The sequence below is a fragment of the Podarcis gaigeae genome (assembly GCF_964106915.1).
Source record: "Podarcis gaigeae genome assembly, chromosome: 2".
Lineage (NCBI taxonomy): Eukaryota > Metazoa > Chordata > Lepidosauria > Squamata > Lacertidae > Podarcis > Podarcis gaigeae.
The window spans coordinates 8,247,521-8,265,149 of NC_139679.1; the positions used below are offsets into that span (position 1 = coordinate 8,247,521).

At 46.1% G+C, this 17,629-nt stretch overlaps 1 protein-coding gene across 2 annotated transcripts in view; it reads left to right on the forward strand.

Moving 5' to 3' along the window:
- CTDSP2 (CTD small phosphatase 2) overlaps window positions 1–17,629 on the forward strand; it is a 70,042-nt gene that overhangs the window by 34,703 nt on the left and 17,710 nt on the right. The gene's annotated exons all lie outside the window — the stretch shown is intronic.

Below are 17,629 nucleotides of genomic sequence, written 5' to 3' on the forward strand. Positions count from 1 at the left end.
TGGGAGTTCTACTTTAGCAACATTTGGAGGGTTCCAGCTTCCCCACAGCTGAGCTAGCCCTTCAGAGCCCCCAAAGCATTTCACCTATGTCAGACTAGAAAAGAGGCTGATTACATGGTTTGCCTAAGGACACCAATTTAAGGCTGGGTTTATCAATGTAGCGGGACGTGGGTGGCACTGTGGGTTAAACCACAGAACCTGGGACTTGCCGATTAGAAAGTCAGGGGTTCGAATCCCCGCAACAGGGTGAGCTCCCGTTGCTCGGTCCCTGCTCCTGCCCACCTAGCAGTTCGAAAGCACGTCAAAGTGCAAGTAGATAAATAGGTACCACTCCAGCGGGAAGGTAAACGGCATTTCCGTGTGCTGCTCTGGTTCGCCAGAAGCGGCTCAGTCATGCTGGCCACATGACCCGGAAGCTGTATGCTGGCTCCCTCGGCCAATAAAGTGAGATGAGCGCCACAACCCCAGAGTCGGCCACGACTGGACCTTTACCTTTTACCTTATCAATGTAGCAGAATTAGGCGGGGATGGAGTAATGCCAAGGTGCAGAATGGACTGTGCCATGTTCAGGCTGCAAGTAGGGAAAAACACTTTCCACATTAAACACCCACCTCCCTGCTGGTAGAAAACTAGCAAACCAGGGAGAAAAGTGCAAGCTCAGACCTTTCATGCCTACCGTGTTGTTTTCTATTTGCGTGGAGTTATTTTATGCTGGGGAAACAATCAAAACTGTGACCATCTCTCTCAGAGGTTGCCAACTTGTTTAGACCCAGGGGCACATTGGAGAAACTGTTGTGGACTCCCCACCACACCCCACAAACACCCTTCAACCACTGAAGCGTATACTATCTCCAGTAGAATTTTTCTTCCAAGCCTAATTTCTTCTTCTTTTTTTTATAAATATTTATTAAGATTTTTTTTATAAAAGAAATACATAGATAATAAACAACATTACTTATACCATAACAAAATTTCATAACTTGTTTGGACTTCCTCACGTCTCCTGCTCCCACTTACATCGTTAAAAAATTTTTTTCCCAGGCAAATTATCATCTTATTTGCAATCTTATATCCACTCATTTAAGTATAGTATAGCAATTCTCCGAAGGGTTTATGTTTTCCTTAATCTCACTTATCATCAAATTCCAATCTAGTTTAGTGGTGGCCAATTATTTATGATCAAGCATCCTTCTTAACATTCAACCAAATTACAATAATTTTGTAAATAAATCTTAAATTTCTTCCAATCTTCTTCAATCCTTTCTTCTCCCAGGTCTCGGATTCTGCCAGTCATCTCCGCCAGTTGCATATAGTCCATCAGCTGCATCTGCCACTCTTCCAGTGTGGGTAGATCTTGTGTTTTCCAATTCTTAGCGATGAGTATCCTTGCTGCCGTTGTTGCATACATAAAAAGTGTTCGGTCCTTCTTTAACACCTTCTGGTCGACAATACCCAGGAGGAAAGCCTCTGGTTCTTCCAAGCCTAATTTCTATGGAGGAGGGGCCCTTTGAAGCATCAAGGAAGACCTCTGTGGGCACATGTGTGCCCACGGGCACCGTGTTGACAACCTCTGACCTACAAACGACCTGAAGTGGTTTGGTCTGTTCTACCTGTGTGTGTATAAATCTGTGTTCATGGCAGTTAGTTACAGGTGGGTAGCCGTGTTGGTCTGCCGTAGTCGAAACAAAACAAAAAATTCCTTCCAGTAGCACCTTAGAGACCAACTAAGTTTGTTATTGGTATGAGCTTTTGTAAAGTGTGCATGCGGGTGGGACATGGGTGGTGCTGTGGTCTAAACCACAGAGCCTAGGGCTTGCCGATCAGAAGGTCAGCAGTTCGAATCCCCACGACAGGGTGAGCTCCTGTTGTTCAGTCCCAGCTCCTGCCAACCTAGCAGTTCAAAAGCACAAAGTGCAAGTAGATAAATAGGTACCACTCCAGCGGGAAGGTAAACGCCGTTTCCGTGCGGTGCTCTGGTTCGCCAGAAGCGGCTTGGTCATGCTGGCCACATCACCCAGAAAAACTGTCTGCAGACAAATGCCAGATCCCTCGGCCTATAGAGCAAGATGAGCGTGCAACCCCAGAGTCGTCCGCTACTGGACCTAACGGTCAGGGGTACCTTTACCTTTAAAGCGCTACTGGAAGGAATTTTTTTATTTTGTTTTGTTCGTGGCAGAGGTGAGGCTTTTAAAGTACACGGGCTTGCTGATTCACAGCTCCATCTCTTCGCTGCCATGCTGCTCAGGCTTGGGACCATCTCCAGGGCAGCATCTTCCCTCCATGCGAGAGCACTTGGTAGGATGCTTCATGCGGATGAGTGCACACGGAAGTATTTCACTGGAACAGGCCATCCCCAGAACTCGCTCGAAAGGCAGGTCCCCTGTGAGTAGCAGCTTGCGTTCCTGGATAGACCCAGCTTAAAGAATTGTCTTCCGTCAAGTTTACACGGATGATTTGTTCTGACAAAACCTGTCCGTGTGTGGGCACACACTCCAAAGCTCATCCGGCAGAGGCAGATTGGCGTCCTGGGAATGGCCCAAGCAAATGTAGGAGCTGCATTGTGCAGCCAGGATGCAGCCATTAGGGCCTGGCGGGGGGGGGGCGCTTCTTTCTGCATTGCAACTCCTTGTTCCTTAATGCTGCTTGTTAATGGTTTGTAAGTCTCAATTCCTGAGCAGCAGATAATTAGGGAAAATCCCAATTTCTGCAGATCTACCCAGGGAGCTGGGTTGGGTGGGAGGGGGAAGAGTAGGGACAGACCGTATTTTTCGCTCTGTAAGATGCACCAGACCACAAGACGCACCTAGTTTTTGGAGGAGGAAAACAAGAAAAAAATATTCTGAATCTCAGAAGCCAGAACAGCAAGAGGGATCACTGCTTTCACTGTGCAGCGATCCCTCTTGCTGTTCTGGCTTCTGGGATAGCTGCGCAGCCTGCATTCGCTCCATAAGACGCACACACATTTCCCCTTACTTTTTAGGAGGGGAAAAGTGAGTCTTATAGAGCAAAAAATACGGTAATTCAATTTTTGTTTCAAAAAACCCCCTGCAAACTATCCCCACTGCTGAATTCATGGTTTCTAATGCAGAATTTTAGGCCCCTTTCAGATGGATTCGTTCCTGTCACACTGCAAGCAAATGTGGGCGAGGGGGGCGCATAGCAACAGCGCAGAGAAATGCAACCGGCGAAGGCAGTGTTTTTGCATTCCTTTCCCCCACTCCATTTCAGGAAGGACTCGGCTTCCAAGTTTCACTCAAATGGAGTGCTGGAAGAGAATGCAAATTTGTGTCCCTTTTGAAGTTGCTGTACTGTTTCCTGCAGAACAATCTATTTCAAAACGCTTTGGGAAGCTTCTATACTTTTGCTTGATTGGCTCCACCTATTGCATTTCTCCATCATTCTGGAATGTGACAGGGCTCTGGCAACGGTTGAGCAGGACCCACGGTTTAAATCGAATTCCTTCCATTAATTTGGTAGGTAGCTGTTTGGCAAGCTGATTTTTTCCCCCTTTAGCTTTGGAACTGCAATCTGGGGATATTTGTACTGGCTTACATTACAAGGTAGTTGGAATTATTTTTTTGAGAATGTGTGTGAAGCACTTCTTTAAAAAAACAACATGATACGAATGTGAAAAATAATTATTAGCTTCTGTTTGTGTTGGGTGGGCAAGTAGATGGCGCCTTTTCTGAAAACAGTTGATTGCTAAGAGGAGTAATGTTTTGGCATAGTTTATAAACCATGGTTTGCAGGTAAACTATGGTTATTTTTCGTAAACTGCTTAGGGGTTGTATTTACAATTAAGCAGTATGCAAACTTTGTTAAATAAACTCTCTTGTTTTCTGACCCCAATATTTAGCACCAGAAAGGCTGTTAGGCTTATGACAAAGGCATCTAATAAATTCCTATAATGTGGGGGTGACCCATTAATAGTAAATGAGTGCATAGAAGTTTAGTCTGCAGAATTTGCCCCTGCTCCACAACCAGCGTGGAAGTGCAGAACTAGAAAAAACAACAACCGTGCCTTCTGTCAAGTAGGGTTGGCTGGGATGGAGCACAGCTCTCCGTTCCTCCTCCACTGGCGTTCCAGTTTCCAAACTGGTCACAGAGGACGGGGTTTTCCTTACTCCACAGTTAGCATGGAAACCAAGTGGACTGGTGGGGCAGTGTTGCTCCACCACCCTTCTGTTGGGGTGCTGCGGAAAGTGGAGGGCGAAGAGGTTGGGGCTGTGTGAGTGCGTCGGCGGAGCCAATCTGGTGCTGCTGCTTTTGCACCTGCATGGCCCTGATCTTGCTGCCATCCTGCACCACCCTTGCCCATTCCTGTAAACAGAAACACGGCATCGCCCTGCCATGCACGCCCTGCCATGCCCACAGCTCCAGAGACAGAGACGCTTCCTTGATGTATTGTTAGCCCACCCACTCACCTGCATGGAATTCCCTGTTTTAAGAAAGGAAGGAGAAAGCAGAGCAGAAACAGGGAGTGAGATGATCTTCCTCTCCCAGCACTCATGCACACGCCCTCAGGGCCTCCTCCTAGCCCGGGGGCTCAGCAGCATTTTTCAGCAGGGGGCCGGTCCACCGTCCCTCAGACCATGTGGTGGGCTGGACTATATTTTGAAATAAAAATGAACGAATTCCTATGCCCCACAAATAACCCAGAGATGCATTTTAAACAAAAGGACACATTCTCATGTAAAAACATGCTGATTCCCAGACCATCTACGGGCCGGATTGAGAAGGCGACTGAGCCGCATCCGGCCCCCAGGCCTTAAGGTTGCCTACCGCTGTCCTAGAGGATAAGGAGTTCATATTCTTTTGGCCATTTTTCTGTGAAACTCCTATTCATGCAACTCATCCTGTTCTGACACACAGAGGAGTCCGTGGCAGAACAGGGAACCTGTCCTGTCTCCCTTGCCTTTCAGATTTATGAGTGTCAATAGGCGCTGGACCCTGGTGGTGTAACACAGTGTGTGTGAGCTGCTCTATAAGCTCCTTTATGTCCTTTCACTTTCATGGCCATTCAGCATTATTTGCAGGAGGCAAACCAAAGCATTTTGCTTGGGGCTTTCATCGCAGGCAGAACGAAGCACATATGACAATACAGAAAGCTCTCTCTCTCTCTCTCTCTCTCTCTCTCTCTCTCTCTCTCGTGCACACACCCAATCCATTTCTGTTCTCGCAGCACCTTAAAGAAACACAGTTTTCTTATGTATGGCACAAGCTAAGGGTTGCTAACCTGCAGCCACCCAGGTGTTAATGGACCACAACTCCCTTTATCCCTGGGTTCATAGGAGCTAAGAGTCCAAAACCATCTGGAGGCTGCCATGTTGGCTACCCCTGGTTCGAGTTTTCACCAGATCATGGCGTGTAACCCTGAATTGGCAGATAGATATTCATAATGTGGAGTGAGATGGGATGGGGAACATAGAGAAGAGAGTTCAGAGGGAAATGAAATGCAAAGAAACAGTATTCTTGTTTGTAAGTAGCGTTATGAAATCATCTTTTTGGGGATGTGTATGCAGAGCTGGCTTTAGTGCGGTGCAGGAGGTTCCCCTGCAATACATATATTTCTACGCGGGAGGCGCTGTGGGTTAAACCACAGAGCCTAGGACTTGCCGATCAGAAGGTCGGCGGTTCGAATCCCCGTGACGGGGTGAGATCCCGTTGCTCGGTCCCTGCTCCTGCCAACCTAGCAGTTTGAAAGCACGTCAAAGTCCAAGTAGATAAACAGGTACCGCTCTGGCGGGAAGGTAAACGGCGTTTCCGTGCACTGCTTTGGTTCGCCAGAAGTGGCTTAGTCATGCTGGCCACATGACCCGGAAGCTGAGCGCCGTAACCCCAGAGTCGGCCACGACTGGACCTCATGGTCAGGGGTCCCTTTACCTTACTGAAAATGGTAAATGGCATTTCTGTGTGCTCTGGCACTCATCATGATGTCCTGTTGCACCAGAAGTGGTTTAGTCATGCTGGCCACATTACCCAGAAAAAGCTGTCTGAGGACAAACGCCGGCTCCCTTGGCCTGAAAGCAGAGGTGAGCATCACACCCCATAATCAAATTCGACAGGACGTAACCGTTCGGATGGTCCTTTACCTATTACCTACTGAGAAGCTCCATAAAAAGCAATTGTACCAAAAGGAATTATTGTGAAAAATACTTGTGATGGGGGACACACCAAATTTTGTGTTCGCTCAGGTGCCGTATTACCAAGCTCTGCCCCTGTTGTGTGTATAGGGACTTTCAAACCACTTTTTTTTAAAAAATGTTTTTTATTAAAGTTTTCTTAGTTTACAAAAATACGTGCATTGTCTCTTTTTTCAAGTTGTGTTTTCTACAGATCAGTTTCATTTGTTGTGAGACATTAGTGTTGCATGCAGTACAGTCATACCTTGGAAGTCGAAAGGAATCTGTTCCAGAAGTCCGTTTGACTTCCAAAACGTTCAGAAACCAAGGTGTGGCTTCTGATTGGCTGCAGGAAACTCCTGCAGCCAATTGGAAGCCACGTTAGACATTTGGGTTCCAAAGAACGTTCTTAAACCGCAACACTCACTTCCGGGTTTGTGGCGATCAGGAGCCAAGAAGTTTGAGTCGCAAGGTGTTCAGCAACCAAGGTACGACTGTATTAGGTTGGAAAGAAAATAGGGAGAAAGAGGGGAAGGTTGGGTGGGGTGGCAATGCTTCTATTCTTCCACTTAGTGAATGTGAGGGGTTTTGTGTCAGTGTCACTTGTGTGGGTTCTCTTTCTATTCGCTTTTTATATTTCCTTGGTGGTGAGAGAGGTTGGGGTGGCCTAGGGTGTGGTTAGTTGTCTTTGGTTAGCTGTAGTGAGATTTATTTTTGTGTGAGAGAGGGTGGATTTTTGGGTCAGGTTAGCCATAGGGATGCAGGTGGAGCTGTGGGTTAAACCACAGAGCCTAGGACTTGTCGATCAGAAAGTCAGCGGTTCGAATCCCTGCAACGGGGTGAGCTCCCGTTGCTCGGTCCCTGCTCCTGCCAACCTAGCAGTTCGAAAGCACGTCAAAGTGCAAGTAGATAAATAAGTACCGCTTTGGCGGGAAGGTAAACAGCATTTCTGTGCGCTGCTCTGGTTCGCCAGAAGCAGCTTAGTCATGCTGGCCACATGACCCGGAAGCTGTACGCTGGCTCCCTCGGCCAATAAAGCGAGATGAGCGCCACAACCCCAGAGTCGGTCACGACTGGACCTAATGGTCAGGGGTCCCTTTACCTTTACCTTTTAGCCATATTGATTCTTATGCTGTCAGCAGATTCTTGTTGTTGTCTTTACTTGTAGGCCCAATACCATCACAAATGTGTTGAGTTATTTGGTTAGGGTGGTTGCTGTGTTTATGGGGTCTCGTGTTGTGACCATTAGGTCATCTGCAAAGAGCCCTAATTTGTAGGTTCTGCCTTTTATTTCCACTCCCTTGATGTCTGTGGCTGCTCGGATTTGTGTTGCTAGAGGTTCCAGAGCCAAGGTGAATAAGAAGGGAGACAGTGGGCATCCTTGTTTGTTGCCTCTTTGGATTGCTATGGTATTAGAGTCCATACTGTTAGTCCTGCATTTTCCTGAGGCTTGGGAGTAGATTTGTTTGAGGGTTTGTAAGAAGTTGGGACCAAATTTCATGTTAGTTTGTACTGCTAATAGGTATTTCCACTCTAGGCAATCAAAAGCTTTGAGAATGTCTAGGGACACAATTGTCAGTGGGAGTTTTAGTTGCCTTGCTGTGTTTGATAAGATTCAGTAGTTTCCTTATGGGGTCTGTTATATTGCAACCAGGGATGAAGCCCATCTGGTCTGGGGCTATTAATTTGTGTGGGAATTTTTTTAGGCCAAAATTGATGTGAATATCTTGTAGTCTTGGTTTATTAATGAGATTGGGTAGTATGATTCTACTTTGAGGCTGTTTTGAGTGGTTTTGGGATAGAGAGTATTTTGGAGGCTGTCCAGGTTTTAGGAATGGTCCCCCCTTTTATGATGTCGTTAAATAGGCAAGTAATGTAAGACATTAGAGCTTCTTGGAATTTCTTGTAGAATTCTGCTGTAAAGCCTGGGGCTTTGTATGGTTTCAGGTTTTTGAGGACCGTATATATTTCCTCCAGGGTGATAGGACTGCCCTTGAATTCCTGTTCCTCATCAGTTAAGGTTGGCATGGTGTGTCCTGCTAGGAAATTTCTGATTTCCTCCTCAGGTGGGTTGTGGAAAGTGTATAAGTTGGAGTAAAATTCTGCAAATTCTGAGGTTTTCTTTGGGGGAGAATGTTACGTTGCCGTCTTTTTTTGGTGATGCAGTGTATTCTTGTTTTGAGTGATCTTTTCCTACACCTGTTTGCTAATAGTCTGGAGTTTCCCCCTCCATACTCATAGAAGCATTGCTTTGAGTATAGAATGTTGATCATTGTATGGTTGATTTCTAGGGAATCTAGTTACCTCCTTTTTGTTTAAGGTGTCTTTTAGCTCCTGTTTGTATTGTGATGAGAGGGCCATGATGTCTTCTTCTATTTTACTAATTTTTGAGGATGCTTTGAAGTAGTTTTGGAGAATTTTTGTGAGACTTTCTCTAATTAGTTTATTTGTGGTTAGCATGAGACTGAAGGACCATGATGGGGTGGTTTGTGTTTCTTCTCCTATTTTAAGTGTAGCTTCTACTGAGGCCTGGTCTGTGATCTTAATGCTACCTACGTTCATTGAGTCAACCAAGGGAATCAGACCTCGTGTGAGCAGAAAGCTATCTAATCTGGACACTGTGCCGTAGCGCCCAGACAGGAATGTGTGGCTGGTGTCTCCTGGGTTTTCTTCACCCCATATGTCATAGAGATCTCTCTTTTTTTAGCATTTTGTAAGAGTCCCTAATTGTTTGGGGTTTCCTTTGGAAGAAGGTTGCCCATCGGGCTGTAGGGTGGATGTCTTTCAGGGAGATAACTCTCATATTTAAGTGAGGTTACCTCCCAGGATTCCTTCACTATTGGAGAAGGAGAGGAATTTGTTTAGTGTTTTCTGGATGAACTCTAGTTGTTTCGAGTTTGGGGCAAATATGGAGCTAATAGTCAGTTTAGTTTTGCCATCTGGCGTCCCTTTAGCGAAGATGAATCTGCCTCTTTTGTCTTTTAGGACTGTCGTGGCTTTGAAGTTCAGGTCTCTACTGAGTAATATGGCTACTCCGCAGGCCTTTCCTGGGCCAGGTGCAACCCATTGTTGACTGAAGCAGAGATCGCTCAGGAGTTTGCTTCTTTTGGGTGGATTGTGTATTTCTTGTAGGAAGGCAATGTGTGGTTTCATGGTGTTCACATACGAGGCGATGCATCTTCTTTTGATAGGGTTTCCCCAGCCCCTCACGTTTAGTGCAATTGCTTTTAAGCTAGCCATTCTGCTTGTCTACTCTATAGGATGAGTCCCTGCTGAGAATCAGTGTGGTGTAGTGGTTGAGAGCAGTGGATTCGTAATCTGGTGAACCGGGCTCGATTCCCTGCTCCTCCACATGCAGCTGCTGGGTGACCTTGGGCCAGTCACACTTCTTTAAAGTCTCTCAGCCCCACTCACCTCACAGAGTGTTTGTTGTGGAGGAGGAAAGGAAAGGAGAATGATAGCCGCTTTGAGACGCCTTCGGGTAGTGATAAAGCGGGATATCAAATCCAAACTCTTCTTCTTCTCCCCGTCTGGGCTGCCCTGTGTCTCTCACCTTATATTGTCTATCAAACCTATTTTGTTGCACTGGCATAAAGTGTGATGGGTGGGGGAACAGGGGGGTTAGAATTAGATTTGGGTTAAAGAGTGTGGGGGGGGGGTAGATTACAGAAAGTAACCTATATGTGGTTACTGTATTTTTCGCTCTATAACACGCACCTGACCATAACACACACGTAGTTTTTAGAGGAGGAAAATCCGTAGGCATGCCACCCATAGGCATTCCCTCCATAACACGCACAGACATTTCCTCTTACTTTCTAGGAGGAAAAAAGTGAGTGCTATCGTGCAAAAAATACGGTATATAGGGGTTTGTTTGGGAAAATGTGGACTGTCTGCTTCCAACCAGTTGGTACTGGGTCTCAGCTGGCATGGAGGGCCTTGTTTAAGAACAGGCCGTCCTCTCTGTCATTTGTGATAGGGAATGGTCATTGAAATGGTGTTAAGTGCCTTTGTGATGCCTGTATTTTGGGTATAAGGTTTATAAGCAATGTTGTCAGTGTTGTTAATAACATTATTGGTTTGTTGGCGTATTAGGGTAGGGATATGGGTATTGGCACGCTCTGGCGCAACCGTTGTGCTGGTTGTGTGTCAGATTTTAGCCTGTTTGTTGATTGTTTTATTGAATTTGGGGGTATTGTTTTAGTTTGTATGGGTTTCTTTCTTTGTTTTCCTTTTCTTGTACCTACTGATTTCGTTTGTTGCCTTTGTGTGATGAAGGAAGAGCCTGAGAGGTTGGCGGGTGTGTGTGTCTATTTTTGTTTGTGTGGTGGTTCTTTTTGTGCTGCTGGTAGGGTCCTTGGGGTGGGGAGCTGAGATTGTGGGTTGTTGGGATGATTGAGGAGGGGGGAGTGGAGAGGGTGAATTGTTGTCTTCTGAATATTGGGGTGGGGATGGGATTGGGGGGTCTCTATGGAGGGGTGGAGTACGGGGATAGTGGTGGTGCTGACAATATTAATGGCTTGAGGGGGAGGAGAAAAGGAGGGAGGGTCACCAGTCCGTCAACTTGAAGTGATTTCCATATGCTTCATTTGGCTGTGGTGGTTGTTGCAGAGTTGTCAGTCTGTGGTATATGGGTTTAGCTGAGGTTGGTTTGTTGTCTTGTGTTATATGTTCGGTGGGACGGTTCTGTGAGCCCAGGACTGTTTGTGTTTCACCATCAGCCCGGGGTGAACTGACGATACGCCCTAGAATGCACTCTAGTGGTTAAGAGCAGTGGACTCGTAATCTGGTGAACCGGGTTCGCTTCCCGGCTCCTCCACATGCAGCTGCTGGGTGACCTTGGGCCAGTCACACTTCTCTGAAGTCTCTCAGCCCCACTCACCTCCCAGAGTGTTTGTTGTGGGGGAGGAAGGGAAAGGAGAATGTTAGCCGCGTTGAGACGCCTTAGGGTAGTGATAAAGTGGGATACCAAATCCAAACTCTTCTTCTGCAAACTGTTTTTGTCTCACTGCCTTGATTTTATTTAAAATGGTGGAAGATTGCCCACCATTACCGGTCTTTGAATCTAGGATCCCTTCCCAACAAGCTCTTGAGGAATGCCCCTTTCCCCTCTTTTAAATCAAGTGCTGTAGTCTAACGTTGTGGACAGATGGCAAAATTCCTTCGGAGTGAATGCTCGCTCTTTTTTTTTGGGGGGGGAGAGATAGGTAGCATGTGCCAAGGCCTGCTGTGAAGGCTGAGGAAACTCTGTTCCCTGGGTGGGCTGCTTGCTGGCTCCTTTGAAATTCTCCAGCTTCCTCCCCATGCAGACCTTACAGCTTCCTGCCTCCTCTTTGTTGTTTATCCTATCTGGGTGTTCTGTCTGCAGTGGCTGTGGCCCAAATGCATGTCAAATATGCGCACCCCATTTCTTGGCAATTCCCCACCTCCCCAATCCAAGGGGTGTGCTCGTTAGTGTGTATATGCTATATCCTATATATAATCAAGCTCATCATTCCTCCTGACCTCTCCTGGTGGTGGGCTAACCTAGTAGTAGTAACACCGTAGAATGGTGGGTATAGTTTGTGGGCATGCAGTGCCACCTGCTGGTGGCTCCTTAGCATCACAGACACAAGAGTCGCTCGTTCTTCATTTTTACACGCTGATGGTTTCGTGCTAACTTACAGGAGGTGCAGCCCCCACACGACCGACTTGTGGAATGCATTTTAATAATACAGGGGGTGGGGAAGATTAGGCATGTTTATGAATGATGGATCTGGAGGGAGGGTACTATTCATGGGCTAGTTTGTGTGTTTGTATGCAGAATTTGGGAAATACAGCCGTTCTTGAACGTAATCCGTTCCGGAAGTCTGTTCGACTTCTGAAAATGTTCAAAAACCAAGGCACGGCTTCCAATTGGCTGCAGGAGCTTCCTCCACTAAATCGGAAACCACGTCAGACGTTCAGCTTCCAAAAAAACATTCGCTAACCAGAACACTCACTTCCGGGTTTGTGGCGTTCGGGAACCAAAATGTGGCGTTCGGGAACCAAAATGTACAAGTACCAAGGCGTTCGCAAACCAAGGTACAACTGTATGGTTTTCTGGAATTCATAGCATTGTAGAGTTGGAAGGAACCCAGAGAGTCATCTAGTCCAACGCCCCTGCAATGCAGGATTCTCAGCTAAAGCATCCATGATAGATGACCATCCAACCTCGGCTTAAAAACCTCTACCACCTTCCAAGGTGCGACAGCCCTTTAGGTATTTGAAGATGGCTATCATATCTTCTCTTTTCCCTGATAAACATACCCAACTCCCTCAACCCTTCCTTCTAAGGCTTTGTTTCCTTGATCATCTTGCTTGCCCTCCTCTGCACACTTTCCAGCTTGTCAACATCCTTCTAAAATTGTGGTGCCCGGAATTGGGCACTGTATTCCAGGTGTGGTCTGACCAAGACAGAATAGAGTGTACTAGTACTTCAGTTGATCTGGACACTGTTTTTAGTCTTTGTTGGAAGCCGCCCAGAGTGGCTGGGGAAACCCAGCCAGATGGGCGGGGTACAAATAATAAATTATTATTATTATACTTCTAGAATAGCATTAGCGTTTTTCACTGCTGCATCACACTGTTGACTCATTCAAAAAAACCCCCCACAAATCTCTATATGGTTGCAGAACTCCAAGCTGAGGCTTAGAAATTAAGCTAGACATTGAGAAGAGCTAGCTACGTGTTGGAAAGCCATCAAGGTCTTCACTGATAGCCGTGATTCCAAATTGTTCCCAGCCTGGGGTTCCTACAACCGTATTTTTGCTCTATAAGACTCACTTTTTCCCTCCTAAAAAGTAAGGGGAAATGTGTGTGCGTCTTATGGAGCGAATGCAGGCTGCGCAGCTATCCCAGAAGCCAGAACAGCAAGAGGGATTGCTGCTTTCACTGCGCAGCGATCCCTCTTGCTGTTCTGGCTTCTGAGATTCAGAATTTTTTTTTTCTTGTTTTCCTCCTACAAAAACTAGGTGCGTCTTGTGGTCTGGTGCGTCTTATAGAGCGAAAAATACAGTATCTGTTTAGGGTCAGGGGACATGGCCTGAAGCAAACAGAGAAGGTGACACCCAAGGGCAGCTCTGGCCAGACTCGTCACTTGTCGTTATAGGACCAGAGTGAATCCTTTTGGCCACTTTATGTCACCTAATCCTCAGATCTAGCCAACCTTTCTGTAGTCTTGGTGCTAAAGCACAGCAGTTATTAGGCAGGTAGCTCTCTTCTTCCAGCAAACTGCCCCCAGTAGGCTGGAGAAAAAGGTGCCTTTATCTTGCTTTGAGTGAGCTGGTGCCTTACAAATATATAAACTGTCTATACATTTTACCGATGTTTAGCGATGGTTTGATCTTGTCAATGTCAGGGTAGCCTTGGTGTTCTTTTGTCTTTTCTAAGAAATCTTACTATTATAGAATCATAGAATTGGAAGGGACCTCAAGCCCAACCCCCTGCAGTGCACAAATCTCAACAATCAGTCTCCCATCCAATTTGAAACCAGGCTGGACCCTGCTTAGCTTTGCAAATGTGCCAGCAGTTTTAGTGCGGCACCACTAGGAGGATAAACCACTAGGGAGATAGAAGTTGAACAACAACTTGTAACTTGAAGTGCTTTTTCAACACCTTATTTTAATTATTATTATTTTTTAAATCTCACCTCTTTACCAAATCTAGGGCTTCTTCTTCTTCTTCTTCTTCTTCTTCTTCTTCTTCTTCTTCTTCTTCTTCTTCTTCTTCTTCTTCTTCTTCTTTGGCAATCACTCGTAGCCGAGTAAGATTGCCTTCCATAAACACGGTTTTAACAATGAGTCCATATGTCACTGTGGAGGCCAGTTCTGGATCCACACATCATTCCACAGAGGGACATTGGTTTCCGGGCTGGAGTTGATCAGAGCAATCATGGCTATGAGCTGCGATGGCCATGCTCCACCTCCACAGTCAGAGGAAGCAATGCTTCTGAACACCAGTTGCTGGAAACCACAGGTGAGGTGAGCGCAATTGCACACAGGTCCTGCTATTAGTTTCCCATAGGCATCTGGCTGCCCACTATGAGAACAGGATGCTGGACTAGGTAGAACTTTGGCCTGATCCAGCAGGTCTCTTTATATGTTCTTATGTACAGTGGTACCTTGGGTTAAGTACTTAATTCGTTCCAGAGGTCCATTCTTAACCTGAAGCACCACTTTAGCTAATGGGGCCTCCTGCTGCCGCTCCCGTGCCGGAGCACGATTTCTGTTCTCATCCTGAGGTAAAGTTCTTTTTTTATATATAATATTTATTAAGATTTTCAATGATAATACAATGAAAAATAAAAAGAAAAAATACCAAAAATACCAAAATAAAAATAATTAAAAACACACTGGGTTTTGCCGCTCACGCATGCGCAGACGCGCAAAATGAAGTCACACGCATGCGCAGAAGCGGCAAATCGTGACCCGCTCGTGCGTAGACGTGGGTTGCGTTCTTTTCAGGTTGCAAACGGGCCTCCGGAATGGATCCCGTTCACAACCAGAGGTACCACTGTAATCCAAAAGGAACCGAAGGCTGGTGAACTTGCAATTCTAGAGTGTAGCTGGTCACAACCCAGGAGGGAGAGAGGAGTGGCATTTTATTGTCCTCTCCCTCCTGCTTTCCAGTCTAGGTTGGGCAAAGAGTAATGTTTTTATTTGGCACAGGTGCATGTAGATTTGGTGGGGATTCCAAATTTGGGGGTGCAATTCCTTGTTTCCAGCAATCACCCAGCTGAGCTGTGATAGTTGGGGGCAACTGAAGCAAGGCCCTCAGCAGTGTGGAACTTAAGGTGATGTGGCTATGAATGAGACATTACTATTTTTATATCTACATTTGTTGTGAGTTGGTGAAACCTTTATTATTGGTCTTACATGACAGCTTCACTAATTGGCGTAGGTAGGCAGAGAGGTGCTAGTAATAGAATAATAATTTATTTATACCCCACCCATCTGGCTAGGTTTCCCCAGCTACTCTAGGCGGCTCCCAACAGAATATTAAAAACACAATAAAACATCAAACATTATAAACTTCCCTAAACAGGGCTGCCTTCAGATGTCTTCTAAAAGTCAGATAGTTTATTTCCTTGACATCCGGTGGGAGGGCGTTCCACAGGGCAGGTGCCACCACCGAGAAGGCCCTCTGCCTGCTTCCCTGTAACCTCACTTCTCGCAGCGAGGGAACTGCCAGAAGGCCCTTGGAGCTGGACCTCAGTGTCTGGGCTGAACGATGGGGCTGTTTAGAACCAGTTTCCTTGATGCTTTGCACAATTCTTGGGTTTGGATCCATTTGTGCTGCTTCCTCTTCCTTCTCCTTCACCTCCCATTTCAGCAACTTCTCTTGGACTCTGTGCCACAGCAAACATCCTCCTCAGTCTTGCAACCTTTTGTCCCTGGGGTACTTTATATTACCTGTGACAGGTGCCGTGCTGAGCAGGCCTCCTCAGGTATAACTTGCAACCTCATGGTAAAGCAGGTGTCAATGGGCATTAATATCCCTGTCCATGGCTAGCAAAACCAGAATAAATTAGATGAAAATTTGCTCAATAAAGTATGCAGAATAAGAGCAACTACACTAACTCCATCCATGTGTTAAAACCATAACAAATTGCAGAATGTGAGTCTTAGATTGGTGGTGGAATTTAATGTTTTTAGCATAGAGGAGGTACAGTTCACTGGACGCCAGCTGGGCTGCACTGATGCAACAGTAGTCCTTTGTAGGCAGGCGCACAAGGAAAGACAAAGGCAGTTCATCTGGGGCCACTTTGTTCGGTGCAAGCAGAACAAACGATTGCAAGGCCCCCATGGACCCATAGAATATGATAAGATGTTCTGGGCCCAAGGTCTCCCAGGGAAGCAAAACAGACGAGAGGGGAGGGGAAGGAAGGGTCCCATAGCTTGGCAGGAGAGCACATAATTTGTATGTCCTGGGAGAAATCTTTGGGATCTTGGCTTAAAATGACCACTAGTTGATGCAGAACTTGATAAACTGACTGGGAAGATTAGATATCTACGAGATCAAAAGTTCATCGAGGACTGGGGAAAATTAGTTGAATACTGGGAATGTATAAGTGATAACGGAATAACGTTAGTGGCATTTAGAGAAGCTCTGTAACAGCATAAGAAATATTGTAAAAAAGCAAAATAGAAGAGGCGGGTAGGTATAAAGGCAATACCAAAATTTGGAAATGTGTATTTAAAGAAATTAGAATTTGGATGATTGGCAGAGAAGCCGAAGGAAGTCAAAAATCGAAAAGTTTAATAGAAATTGTAATGTGGTATGAATGTATGGAAAATTAATAAAATATAAAAATAAAATGACCACTAGTTGTGGGGTCTGCAGATTGCAGGGCCAGACGGTTACTTCTAGTAAGGTAAAGAGACCCCTGACCATTAGGTCCAGTCGCAGACAACTCTGGGGTTGCGGTGCTCATCCCACTTAATTGGCCGAGGGAGCCAGCGTACAGCTTCCGGGTCATGTGGCCAGCATGACTAAGCCGCTTCTGGCGAACCAGAGCAGCGCACAGAAACGCCAGTTACCTTTCGGTCGCAGTGGTACCTATTTATCTACTTGCACTGGTGTGCTTTCGAACTGCTAGGTTGGCAGGAGCAGGGACTGAGCAATGGAAGCTCACCCCGTCGCGGGGATTCGAACCGCCGACCTTCTGATCGGCAAGTCCTAGGCTCTGTGGTTTAACCCACAGTGCCACCCACTCAGGTAGCTCCAACTACCTGAGAGCAATTGCTAGAACTGGAGCTGAGAAAGCTGGAGCCAGAAATGCAGATGTCAAAGAGATAAACAACTACCTGACATTTAGAAGACGTCTAAGTTTTTAATGTGTGACAAATAATAAATTAAAATTACAATGACAGTGGGCAGAAGATGCTGCTCTTGTTGACCCCGGCAACAGAAGAAATCAAGTTTCATGAATTTATGCTAGGCCTGGACAATGCAGAAACTTCATGTTGCCTGACCCCAGACTGTACTGATGGTGGAAGCCAAAGTGTTCTGTGAGGGTGGGTTCTGGGGGAACGCCCGCAGCAAACTGAAACCACCTCAGGCAGCAGCCATTTTGAGTTCAGCTACTGTCGCCAGAGTCTCATAGGTGAAATCTACACACACACGAAAAACGCTGTGAAAATGCTTTTTAAAAAAACGTTTTGAAAAATATGTTGGATTTGCCATAGCTCACCATCGCCATCTAATGTCACATTTGTATATTGCACTTTACAAAGCACTTAAAACGTTTTATTTGCAGTTGTATAGCTGAGTCCATAGCGTTGTTCCGCAGTTCAGTCTTCGGTGGCATCATTTTGTGATGTTTGCAGTAGCTAATGTCGCCCACACAGTTTGGGAGAGCTGTTTTGCTAGGGTCCAGTTGCACGAGATTCCCAGTTCATTTCTCTAGGATGCTGGCAGCCACTCTCCAATGTTTGAGGCAGAAGTTTCTTTCATCCTTACTTGGAGATGCCTTCTGCATGCAAGGC